Source organism: Littorina saxatilis, linkage group LG2 (assembly GCF_037325665.1).
Source record: "Littorina saxatilis isolate snail1 linkage group LG2, US_GU_Lsax_2.0, whole genome shotgun sequence".
Lineage (NCBI taxonomy): Eukaryota > Metazoa > Mollusca > Gastropoda > Littorinimorpha > Littorinidae > Littorina > Littorina saxatilis.
Genome location: NC_090246.1, coordinates 64,085,750 through 64,097,766, shown reverse-complemented (window position 1 = coordinate 64,097,766; position 12,017 = coordinate 64,085,750).

Below are 12,017 nucleotides of genomic sequence, written 5' to 3'. Positions count from 1 at the left end.
TGAAACCCGATAACGTCGGATTACTGTGGTTCTCTCGGACAACTGCAGTTGTTCGACTGTGTTTCTGGCTTATGAAACTGGCCCCAGGTGATATTCTCCAGCCGAAGACTCATACACTTTGTGTCATCTGCAACCTTCTTGTAAATCCCCAGTCCGGGGACATTCACAAACGAAACAATCATCCATTGTCTACTTCTATTTCTGCTTCCAAATCCAGCAATGCCAATGACTGCACTAAACCGCTCTCAGACGGCAAGGGACATCACCGAACAACGCCAGACAGGAGACAGGGGCGGTATGTGATAGGCAGAACATCTTTGATTAGCCGAGGGGCCAGTCAGTGCTTGGCAATGATGATTTTTTTTTTCGTGGAAAAGACTTATCTTCTTTTCTTGTTGATGGTAATGGGCAGACTCGGACGCACACATATACGGACGGATGTTAAGATACTGACGCACACACACGCACACACTGGCACACACACACACACACACACACACACACACACACACACACACACACACTCACACACACACTGACACACACATACTGACACGCGCACGCACACACACAGACACACTCACATACTAACACACACGCGCGCGCACACACACACACTGACACACACGCTCACACACACACACGCGCACACACACGCACGCACACACGCATACCTAAAGTGTGGATGGTTACCTAAGAGGCGGCACTGGGTGTAGTGCCTTTCTAGTGCACTTGCACTACAACAGCACTGGGTGCAGTACTCGCTCCGGCATCGAAGAATTTTGCACTAAAAAATGCACAAAATTTGACCTATTTCGTCGCCTATAGAGGACGGAAAGAATGTCATTTTGAACATTGTTATGACATTCTTTCCGTCAAAAAAGTCAATTTAACGGTGTTAAATGAAGCGACCATCCACACAATTAGGTTGCCATCCAGAGTTTAGGTTGCCATCCACGTGTGGATGATTGCCTTATGGTGATTTAGGCAACCAAACCTGTGGAAACGTGGGTACACATACACACACACACACACACACACACACACACACACGCACACACACACACACACACACACACACACACACGCACACACACACAAACAAAAGGTTCAGAGTCGACGTCAAATTTCAACACAAACAATACATAAACTATTGTTGCACTTTGGAAATAGTTTATTTTTCATGTCCAATGTAACTCTAGACATTGATCGTGTCTGGTTCGTCGAACGCTGAAGAAGAAGAAGAAGATCGTGTCTGGTTCCACGATGTTCATTTCAAACTCTATCTCCGGAGAATCAAAATGCACCAAATGCAGAATCCAGTGTCTTGTATTGACACCGCGTGCACGTATGCATTTGTGTTTGCACGAATTATGACGTTGATTGATTGTCGTCTTGTTAGCGACAAAAGCTGACAATATTTGCTCAAAGGAAAAGGCATAACATATTGCATTGCGTGAATAAAATATGCAGAGGACTTTGCTTTGTTTGAATTCTTCTGCCACAGTTAGCACTGTTAGAATGTGCGATTTATCATATGCGATTGATGAACAGAGTCATCCTGACCTCAGGTCAAAATGAGTTCGGCTCATTCTCTCCCTGACAGGATGCCTTGAGTTTCCTTGTCTGGCAAGGAAACCGATTTTTTAAATTTTTTTTTTAACATATTTAGAGCTTTTTGTAATGTGTTATGGATGTAAGCAGATTCGCGATCGTCGATAATGATTTTTCATGGTGTTTTGTAATTGTTGAATTACAGAGGAATTTTTATTTTAGACAGTTTCAAGCGAGCTATTTTCGCGGATGTATTTACTGTGCAAACAACTCTAAGTATGGCATAAATGTCACGTGATAATCAACCGTTTGTTTTTTTGCGGTCGCTGGAGCAGACGATTTGTTTGACAGTGATGCAACCATATATTACGGTCTCCTTCCGGCAGCAGTCTCAAAATTTCGACTTATTTTGACCTTAGAACGATGTCTTTATCATAACGGAGATCACTGTCGAAGTCGGCCAATCTGCAATCATTTTCGTCTCGCGAACACTGCTCGTGAACAACATATGGGAGATCACTCTGTATTCTGGTTTTGATAGATTCGCGTAGGACTGTCGCGTCCGCTGAGAGAGACAACTGGCGATAGCCGTGGAGCGAGGATTATCAGAATGGAACAGAGTGTGTTCACTGAGGCCACGTTAGATTAGATTAACGTGTTTTTTTCTCTAAAACACACACACACACACACACACACACACACACACACAAGCCGCACGCACGCACAGACACACACACGCGCACACACATATACAGTCTCTCTCTCTCTCTCTCTCTCTCAGAAAAAAACACCCACATAAAAGTAATCTGCCATTCAGCTTCCAAAGTAGGCTGTTCAAATATCCCAGCCTCGAGGTTATTGCCCTTTATCTTTTTTGGACATAAAATTGTGTTTTATCATCTCGGTCCTACACTTCAAGTCACGCAACCCTCGCGTCATTATCTGTCACGCCATAAAACAGGAGGAGTTAACAACGTCTCACTCTGCCTTTTCCAATTTCGTCCAACACCCGTAATTCGTTTAATTGCATCTGCCATTTTCTTCAGCGAGAAGAGCAGAGCTAGAGCTTGCTGACAACATATTGGCTGCTATCGGTTACGGCGGAAAAGTAATGGAAGACGTGGATATAACGCCATTTGAAACACTTTCTCCCGGCTAAAAGCTATTTGACTCTTTCAAGATTTCTGTAGCAATGCTGGTTAGGTTCTCCGGAATTTCTCCCCTTACTTCTCCGTTTCTCGTTTGTAATGGCTGATCATTTTTCCCGTCTCTCGCTTCCAGAAGAAGCAACTTTTGATTATGTTAAGGGTTTGTAGGTGGAGTCTTGAAGACGTGTCTGATTCAGTTTGCTGGTCTCTGCCTTTCTCATGGGAAGGTGTGATGTTGTCTGAGCTGCTCTCTTCCTGCATGACAGTGTCTGTCTGTCTGTCTGTTTGTTTCTATGTCTGTCTGTCTGTCTGTAGCGGCCTATGTCGGTCTCTCTCTCCCGCACACATACACACACACACACACACACACACACACACACACACACACACACACACACACGCGCACGCACGCAGACACGCACACACGTACACATACACACACACACACACACACATACACGCACACACACACACACCCACACACACACAAACACACACATACACACTCTACACACCCACACCCACACACGCGCTCGCGCGTCTTCTTTTGTCCCGTTGCATCTGTGTTTTTGGTATGCCTCTCTGTGCGTGCCGAAAAGGCTATCTCATAAAGATTTACACAGGAACCATACCTTCTCCGGAACTCAACAAATAACTACCAGAAAATGCAAAGGCATGTCTGGGAATAAGAAAATGGAAAAGTCCACTCATGAAAACAGAAAATCAATGTACCCTTGCTTCCACTCTAATCATACGAAAGATTGGAGAAATATCCCAGATTACTCTCATTTAGAGAAGTGCAAAAAGGGGAGTTGACTCTCGATGCTTCGTTCGTCTACGCCTCCACACCCCCCCCCCCCCCCCTCAACGCCGCACTCTCCAAGCCCCACTCACCTAGCTCACCACCCCCCAACCCCTCCCCCCTTCGCCCTCCCCCCTCTCTGTCTCTGTTTCCATCCTTTTTCTCGTGTCAGTCGAGTTTAAGTTCACTTTTCCTTTGTTTTTCCTCTTTGCTGTGAATTGTCTTAATCTTCCTTTGTCTAAAGTCGGTAAAGTTGGAGTGACAAGGTTAAATGGTGTCATTTTCCTTCAGCTAATTGTGCCTCCACTAATATCAATTTTGTTTCATATCGTTACCAGACTGAGTTATGTGAATTTAATTATTATTTAGCGTTGGCTAACTAAGATGGTATTAATCAAAGCGGAGTCGTAACCGCATTTATACAACCTACATAAGAAGCCAAGACTCTTCTACAACGGAAGAAGAAAGAAAACTGGAAAAAGAGAAACGGAGACTACAACCCACAGGAAGACCCCATCAACAAACTAGACCGGAGAAGCCAAACCACCATTTTCCGTCTAAGGACAGGGCACTGTGGACTGAAGAAACACCTCAAGAGACTGGGCCTTGCGGATGACGCACACTGTGAATGTGGCTCGGAAGAGCAAACTCCGGAGCACATTCTCCAGAACTGCCCCCATCTAGAGACAATACGCCAGAAGTTCTGGCAAGAAGAGACCAGTGTTGGAGCCAAACTCTGGGGTCCTGCCGACGAACTGCGCAAGACTGCGGACTTCCTGGCAGCCACTGGTCTGAGGATCTAGCACGGCCACCAACATCGAACGCAGAAGAAGAAAGAACAACCTACATGCTCCGATTGGTGCTGGAGTATAAAATTAACTAATAATAATAATAATAATAATGATAATAATAATAATAATAATAATAATAATAATAATAATAAGGGTATGTATAGGGCGCAAATCCTAAAATAGTTCTAAGCGCCTTACAATCTTAAATAATATAATCTTAATAACAACAACAATACACAACATAAGCGCCTTAAATCAATCTTAAATATAATAATCTTAATAACAGCAACAATACACATTAAAAACAAATAAACCTTAAATAAATGGAAACACAATCACGTACACAATACACAATTCAAATGAATCTATCGTTATCAACTACAGTCTCAGATGTTCGCTACACATAATGATGGGACACTTTCCCGCACGCACACACACATACGTGCACACACCCACGCACACACACACACACACGTGCACACACCCACGCACACACACACACACACACACACATATACACAAACACACACACACACACTTTTGTAACCAAAAAAGCGTCAGTGATTTCGAGACTGGAAGAATTCATAAATAAACTATTTGACAGAGAGGTTTGGATCTTTAAATTGGCAATAACAAGTTTTTGTTTTTGTTTGTATGATTGATATTGTTAACAGTAAAAACATAAACTGCTAAACCTTTGGAAAGCTTGTAAAATGACATAGATAATCAGATAAGACTTTGGGTTTCAGTTTACGCTACCCAGTAGACAGTACTCATTTGCACAAAAGGGTCTATTTCTCTGACAATTCCTGAGTTTGAAGCCAACATGACTGAGATGAGAATATAACTCATTTTAGTTCCACTATTCCCCATTCTGTTCTGAAGTGGCTTCTGACACTAATAAAGTCACCGCCAGGATAGGTCTAAAAGGACGAAGGGACTTGTAGAAAAGGTCGAACATTCAATATGCAGACTGAAGTAACATAAAGCTGTTTTTACATTTAGTCAAGTTTTGACTAAATGTTTTAACATAGAGGGGGAATCGAGACGAGGGTCGTGGTGTATGTGTGTGTGTGTGTGTGTGTGTGTGTGTGTGTGTGTGTGTGTGTGTGTGTGTGTGTGTGTGTGTGTGTGTCTGTCTGTGCGTGTGTGTGTGTGTGTGTAGAGCGATTCAGACCAAACTACTGAACCGATCTTTATGAAAATTGACATGAGAGTTCCTGGAAATGATATCCCCGGATGTTTTTTTCTTTTTTTCGATAAATACTTTTGATGACGTCATATCCGGCTTTTTGTAAAAGTTGAGGCGGCACTGTCACACCCTCATTTTTCAATCAAATTGATTGAAATTTTTGTAAAGCAATCTTCGACGAAGGCCGGACTTCGGTATTGCATTTCAGCTTGGTGGCTTAAAAATTAATTAATGACTTTGGTCATTAAAAATCTGAAAATTGTAATACATTTTTTGTATTTTAAACGATCCAAATTTACGTTCATCTTATTCTACATCATTTTCTGATTCCAAAAACATATAAATATGTTATATTTGGATTAAAAACAAGCTCTGAAAATTAAAAATATAAAAATTATGATCAAAATTAAATTTCCGAAATCGATTTAAAAACAATTTCATCTTATTCCTTGTCGGTTCCTGATTCCAAAAACATATAGATATGATATGTTTGGATTAAAAACACGCTCAGAAAGTTAAAACGAAGAGAGGTACAGAAAAGCATGCTATGCAGCACAGCGAAACCACTACCGCGCTGAACAGGCTCGTCCGTTTCACTCCGTTATGCACAAGCGGCGGACTACGGTCATTGTGAAAAAATGCAGTGCGTTCAGTTTCATTTTGTGAGTTCCACAGCTTGACTAAATGTAGTAATTTCGCCTTACGCGACTTGTTTCTTCTTTCCTGGCTTATTCTAAAAGCATGAAGGGACTTAACGAAAATGTCAGAGATTCTCTGTAGAGGGCGGATTAAAGTAATGCTGTGGAAGTGGGGGTTTCTTGGCCAGAGTATCGCCAGTCTTGTCGTTTACGTGGAAACATCAATTATGTTTTCTTTATTAACTTGCTAGTTAGGGGTTTTGTTTTTGGTTTTTTTAGGGGGGGAGGTGCTAGCCTAACGCAGAAGATGAAATTTGTTAGTGTGGTTTTTATTTTATCTTATTTATTTATGTGAAGACAACAATTTTTGAAAAGGGAAGGGGTGAGGGCTTCCAAAAGGTGCTAGCCTTTCACAGAAGATAATATTTGCTTTACAAAAGGTGCATGCCGAGAACAAATCAACAAGATGAACACCAGAATGCTCGCTAACCACAAGATGAAAGCTTAATAAAACCCACAACAAGATGGAATGTACTGGCAAAATACTCAGCTAAGCTTAAAACGACACTGTCAGATGCCTCCAGTTGTCCAGCCTTAAGGCCCACTCCGCCTCACAGGAGGTTTACAGAACGATGATATCTTTTCATCAAAACAGCAACACTAGCCTGATGGAACACACACGCCTTTGCATTCAGTTATCGTGGTTTATTCAATCCTCGAGCCATCGGGGCCCCGTGTGACCGATTTCATTCACACGTGACCTATTGAGTCGTTTGCGGTTTCAAAGCGACTCTAGATCTGCAGTAGCATGTTATTGTGTACCTTTGAATCTAACATACAACAAAGGACTGATAGTGACACAATCACCGGGAGGCGGAGTTGGCCTTTAACACAAGCCTTTGCGTTTTATTCGATGTTTTCCAAAAGACGCGTGCTTATCTACATATCAGAAGAAAGGCTAATGGAAACCCAAAACAAGTCGCGTAAGGCGAAATTACAACATTTAGTCAAGCTGTCGAACTAACAGAATGAAACTGAACTCACTGCATTTTTATTTATTTATTTATTTATTTACGAGGATTTATATCGCGCACGTATCTCACCACACAAGGCGACTCAAGGCGCATGTTACCTATTAATGCCGTGTGAGATGGAATTTTTTACACAATATATCACGCATTCACATCGGCCAGTAGATCGACTGCCTTTAGGCGCTGCATCCACCTTTCACGGCCTATTATTCCAAGTCACACAATTTTGCCAGGAAAGACCCTTTTGTCAATCGTGGGATTTTTAACGTGCATACCCCAATGTAGTGTACACGAAGGGACCTCGGTTTTTCGTCTCATCCGAAAGACTAGCACTTGAACCCACCACCTAGGTTAGGAAAAGGGGGGAGAAAATAGCGGCCTGACCCAGGGTCGAACACGCAACCTCTCGCTTCCGAGCGCAAGTGCGTTACCACTCGGCCACCCAGTCCCTTTTACAGCAAGAGCGTATACTCGTAGCATCGTCAGTCCACCGCTCGATGCAATGGCAGTGAAATTGACAAGAAGAGCGGGGTAGTAGTTGCGCTGAGAAGGATAGCACGCTTTTCTTTATCTCTATTCTTTTTAACTTTCTGAGCGTGTTTTTAATCCAAACATATCACATCTATATGTTTTTGGAATCAGGAACGGACAAGGAATAAGATGAAATTGTTTTTAAATCGATTTCGGAAATTTTATTTTAATAATAATTTTTGTATTTTTAATTTTCAGAGCTTGTTTTTAATCCAAATATAACATATTTATATGTTTTTGGAATCAGAAAATGATGAAGAATAAGATAAACGTAAATTTGGATCGTTTTAAAAACAATTGTTTTTTTTTACAATTTTCAGATTTTTAATGACCAAATTCATTAATTAATTTTTAAGCCACCAAGCTGAAATGCAATACCGAAGTCCGGGCTTTGTCGAAGATTGCTGGGCCAAAATTTCAATCAATTTGATTGAAAAATGAGGGTGTGACAGTGCCGCCTCAACTTTTACAAAAAGCCGGATATGACGTCATCAAAGATATTTATCGAAAACAAAAATAAACGTCCGGGGATATCATTCCCAGGAACTCTCACGTCAAATTTCATAAAGATCGGTCCAGTAGTTTGGTCTGAATCGCTCTACACACACACACACACACACAGACAGACACACATACACAAACACACACACACACAAACACACACACATACACACACACACACACACACATACACCACAACCCTCGTCTCGATTCCCCCCTCTACGTTAAAACATTTAGTCAAAACTTGACTAAATGTAATGACCCAGAGACTAAAGCAAGGTGGAAACTAGAAAGTAAAACGACACCTAAGATGAAACATACTAGCAATTTACCTAACACAAATGTGTATGATGGATACAAGATGCTCGACAAACACCCTTCCATTTGAACGCTCACCGAACGGGAACATCCTAGGTGCCCTATGTAAAGAGCGAGCAATTTTCAAAGAATTAATTTTGCGGATTGTCTAATAACAAAATCGGACCGTGATGCGTTTTGGCGCTGGACCTAACTTTTAAAATCTAAATAATAAATTGACAGCTCGTTACACAAACATTCTTAATTCAAAAATGAATTATTTGTTCATCAAGACAAGATCAGTACAATTCGAAGTTTTGAAAGTTTGGAAAAAGAAAAGCCCGGAAGCAGGGTCACACAAGGTCGTGGTTCTCGTAGCAGACGACGGTTTATGCCTATCGCCAGTTCCTCTGAATGGGGTCCTGATTTGGCCTATATGGTCCGCTGGACCCAAAAAGCAACAACTAACTAACTAATTAACTAAGTTCCTCTGAACAGTCTAAAGCCATCGCTAGAGCTCTTGTGAATCACAGCCGTTTGTTTCGTTTAGATTCAGAGGTTACATAATAACGTGCTATTGCCGATAAGCTTACAGCGGGTCGCATTCAAATTACAAACTGACGACTACATTGTGGAACAAGTCGCGTAAGGCGAAATTACTACATTTAGTCAAGCTGTGGAACTCACAGAATCAAACTGAACGCACTGCATTTTTTCACAATGAGCGTAGTCCGCCGCTAGTGCAAAAGGCAGTGAAAGTGACGAGCCTGTTTAGCGCGGCAGCGGTTGCGCTGTGCCGCAATGCACGCTTTACTGTACCTCTCTTCGTTTTAACTTTCTGAGCGTGTTTTTAATCCAAACATATCATATCTATATGTTTTTGGAATCAGGAACCGACAAGGAATAAGATGAACTTGTTTTTAAAACGATTTCAGAAATTTAATTTTAATCATAATTTTTATATTTTTTATTTTCAGAGCTTGTTTTTAATCCGAATATACATATTTATATGTTTTTGGCATTAGCACATGTTGAAGAATAAAATAAAAGTAATTTTGGATTGTTTTATACAAAAATAATTTTAATTACAATTTTCAGATTTTTAATGACCAAAGTCATTAATTAATTTTTAAGCCTCCATGCTGAAATGCAATACCGAAGTCCAGTATTAAACTGTACAATAGCCGCCATTTATATGTACTTTCTAAAAACTGTAAACACCACTATAAGCATTATGCTTGTTGTTGTTTACTCAATATATGTTTTTTTGTAAATAATGCACAAACGTTAAACAAACAGTTTAAACCAAAGATCGGTCCAGTAGTTTGGTCTGAATCGCTCTACACACACACACACACGCACAGACACACAGACACACACACACACACACACACACACACACACACGCACCACGACTCTCGTCTCGATTCCCCCTCTTTGTTAAAACATTTAGTCAAAACTTGACTAAATGTAAAAAGGAAACTTCATCACACGGGTTCACGATGGCTCAGGGGTAAGATAAACGTAAAAATAAATTCTTTGAAAATTGCTCGCTCTTTACGGAGGGCACCTAGGATGTTCTCAAGCGATGAGTGTTTAAATGAAAGGGTGTTTGCCCGGTAGCTCAGTTGGTAGAGCACTGGACTTGTGATCGGAAGGTCGCAGGTTCGAATTCGGGCCGGGACGGACACGGGTCAACTTTATGTGCAGACCCAGAGACGGAAGCCATGTCCCACCCCCGTGTCATCACAATGGCACGTAAAAGACCTTGGTCATTCTGCCATAAGTGCAGGTGGCCGAATACACCTAAACACGCAGACACCTGGGTAGCGCGACTCCGTTGCTGCTAGCTTTCCACTGGGAGGAAGCGACCCGAATTTCCCAGCGATGGGACAATAAAGTAATGAAAATGAAATGAAAAAATGAAAAATGAAAGAAATAAAAGCCTGACAGTATAGACGTTGCGGGGAAGACGGGACCGACAACGACGACTGAACCGAGACAGGTGTGTTGTCGTTCGGCGTCATCGCTCGTACTGACACAAGTAGCCTGAAGAAGAAAACTCCTGGACTCCCGAACGAATGGTTTTGACACGACTTGTGGAGGCGAAGCCCCTCGGGGCATGTTTTGGGTGGTGCATGGGGAACACGCATTTCAGTGATATGAATTATTCGTCTTGCACCTGGGTCTTCCAGGTCTGTGACCTAATAAAAAAAACAAGTCGCGTAAGGCGAAAATACAACATTTAGTCAAGCTGTCGAACTCACAGAATGAAACTGAACGCACTGCATTTTTTCACCAAGACCGTATACTCGTAGCATCGTCAGTCCACCGCTCGTGGCAAAGGCAGTGAAATTGACAAGAAGAGCGGGGTAGTAGTTGCGCTGAGAAGGATAGCACGCTTTTCTGTTCGTTTTAACTTTCTGAGCGTGTTTTTAATCCAAACATATCATATCTATACATTTTTGGATTCAGGAACCGACCAGGAATACGATGAAAGTGTTTTTAAATTGATTTTAAATTTTTTTATTTTGATCATAATTTTTATATTTTTAATTTTCAGAGCTTGTTTTTAATCCAAATATAACATATTTATATGTTTTTGGAATCAGAAAATGATGAAAAATAAGATGAACGTAAATTTGGATCGTTTAAAAAATTTTTTTAATGACCAAAGTCATTAATTAATTTTTAAGCCACCAAGCTGAAATGCAATACCAAAGTCCGGCCTTTGTCGAAGATTGCTTGGCCAAAATTTCAATCAATTTGATTGAAAAATGAGGGTGTGACAGTGCCGCCTCAACTTTTACAAAAAGCCGGATATGACGTCATCAAAGGTATTTATCGAAAAAAAGAAAAAAACATCCGGGGATATCATTCCCAGGAACTATCATGTCAAATTTCATAAAGATCGGTCCAGTAGTTTGGTCTGAATCGCTCTACACACACACACACACACACGCACAGACAGACAGACAGACAGACAGACACACACACACACATACACCACGACCCTCGTCTCGATTCCCCCTCTATGTTAAAACATTTAGTCAAAACTTGACTAAATGTAAAAACAAATAAACAAAAACATGAATAATCACATCGCAGTCTCCAGAATAGATTGGAAATATGTTTGATTAACACATAGCAAAATAGCAACATTACACAAACATCTTAAAAAAAAGAAATGTGTCTACTATTTCATGGATAAAACAGCCCGAGGCGTGCTTGGAAGCAACGACTTATAAACGAAAGCACGTGTAGAAGTTTGTAGCTCGACAATGTAGTTCGAAAGAAGAATTTCTTGCCGTTCTTTTGAGCTATCCCACATTACCATAGGATTAATCTGATGTCCACTATCGCGGGTTTATCTCCCCAACCCCCTTTTGGGCTTTGATGCAAAATAAATGCTTTGAAAATTCATTTTGGTTTTCTTATTGCCATAAGAGTGTATTTAAACCTTTCAAATGTGGGTGGGTGGTCAGTGTGTGTGTGTGTGTGTGTGTGTGTGTGTGTGTGTGTGTGTGTGTGT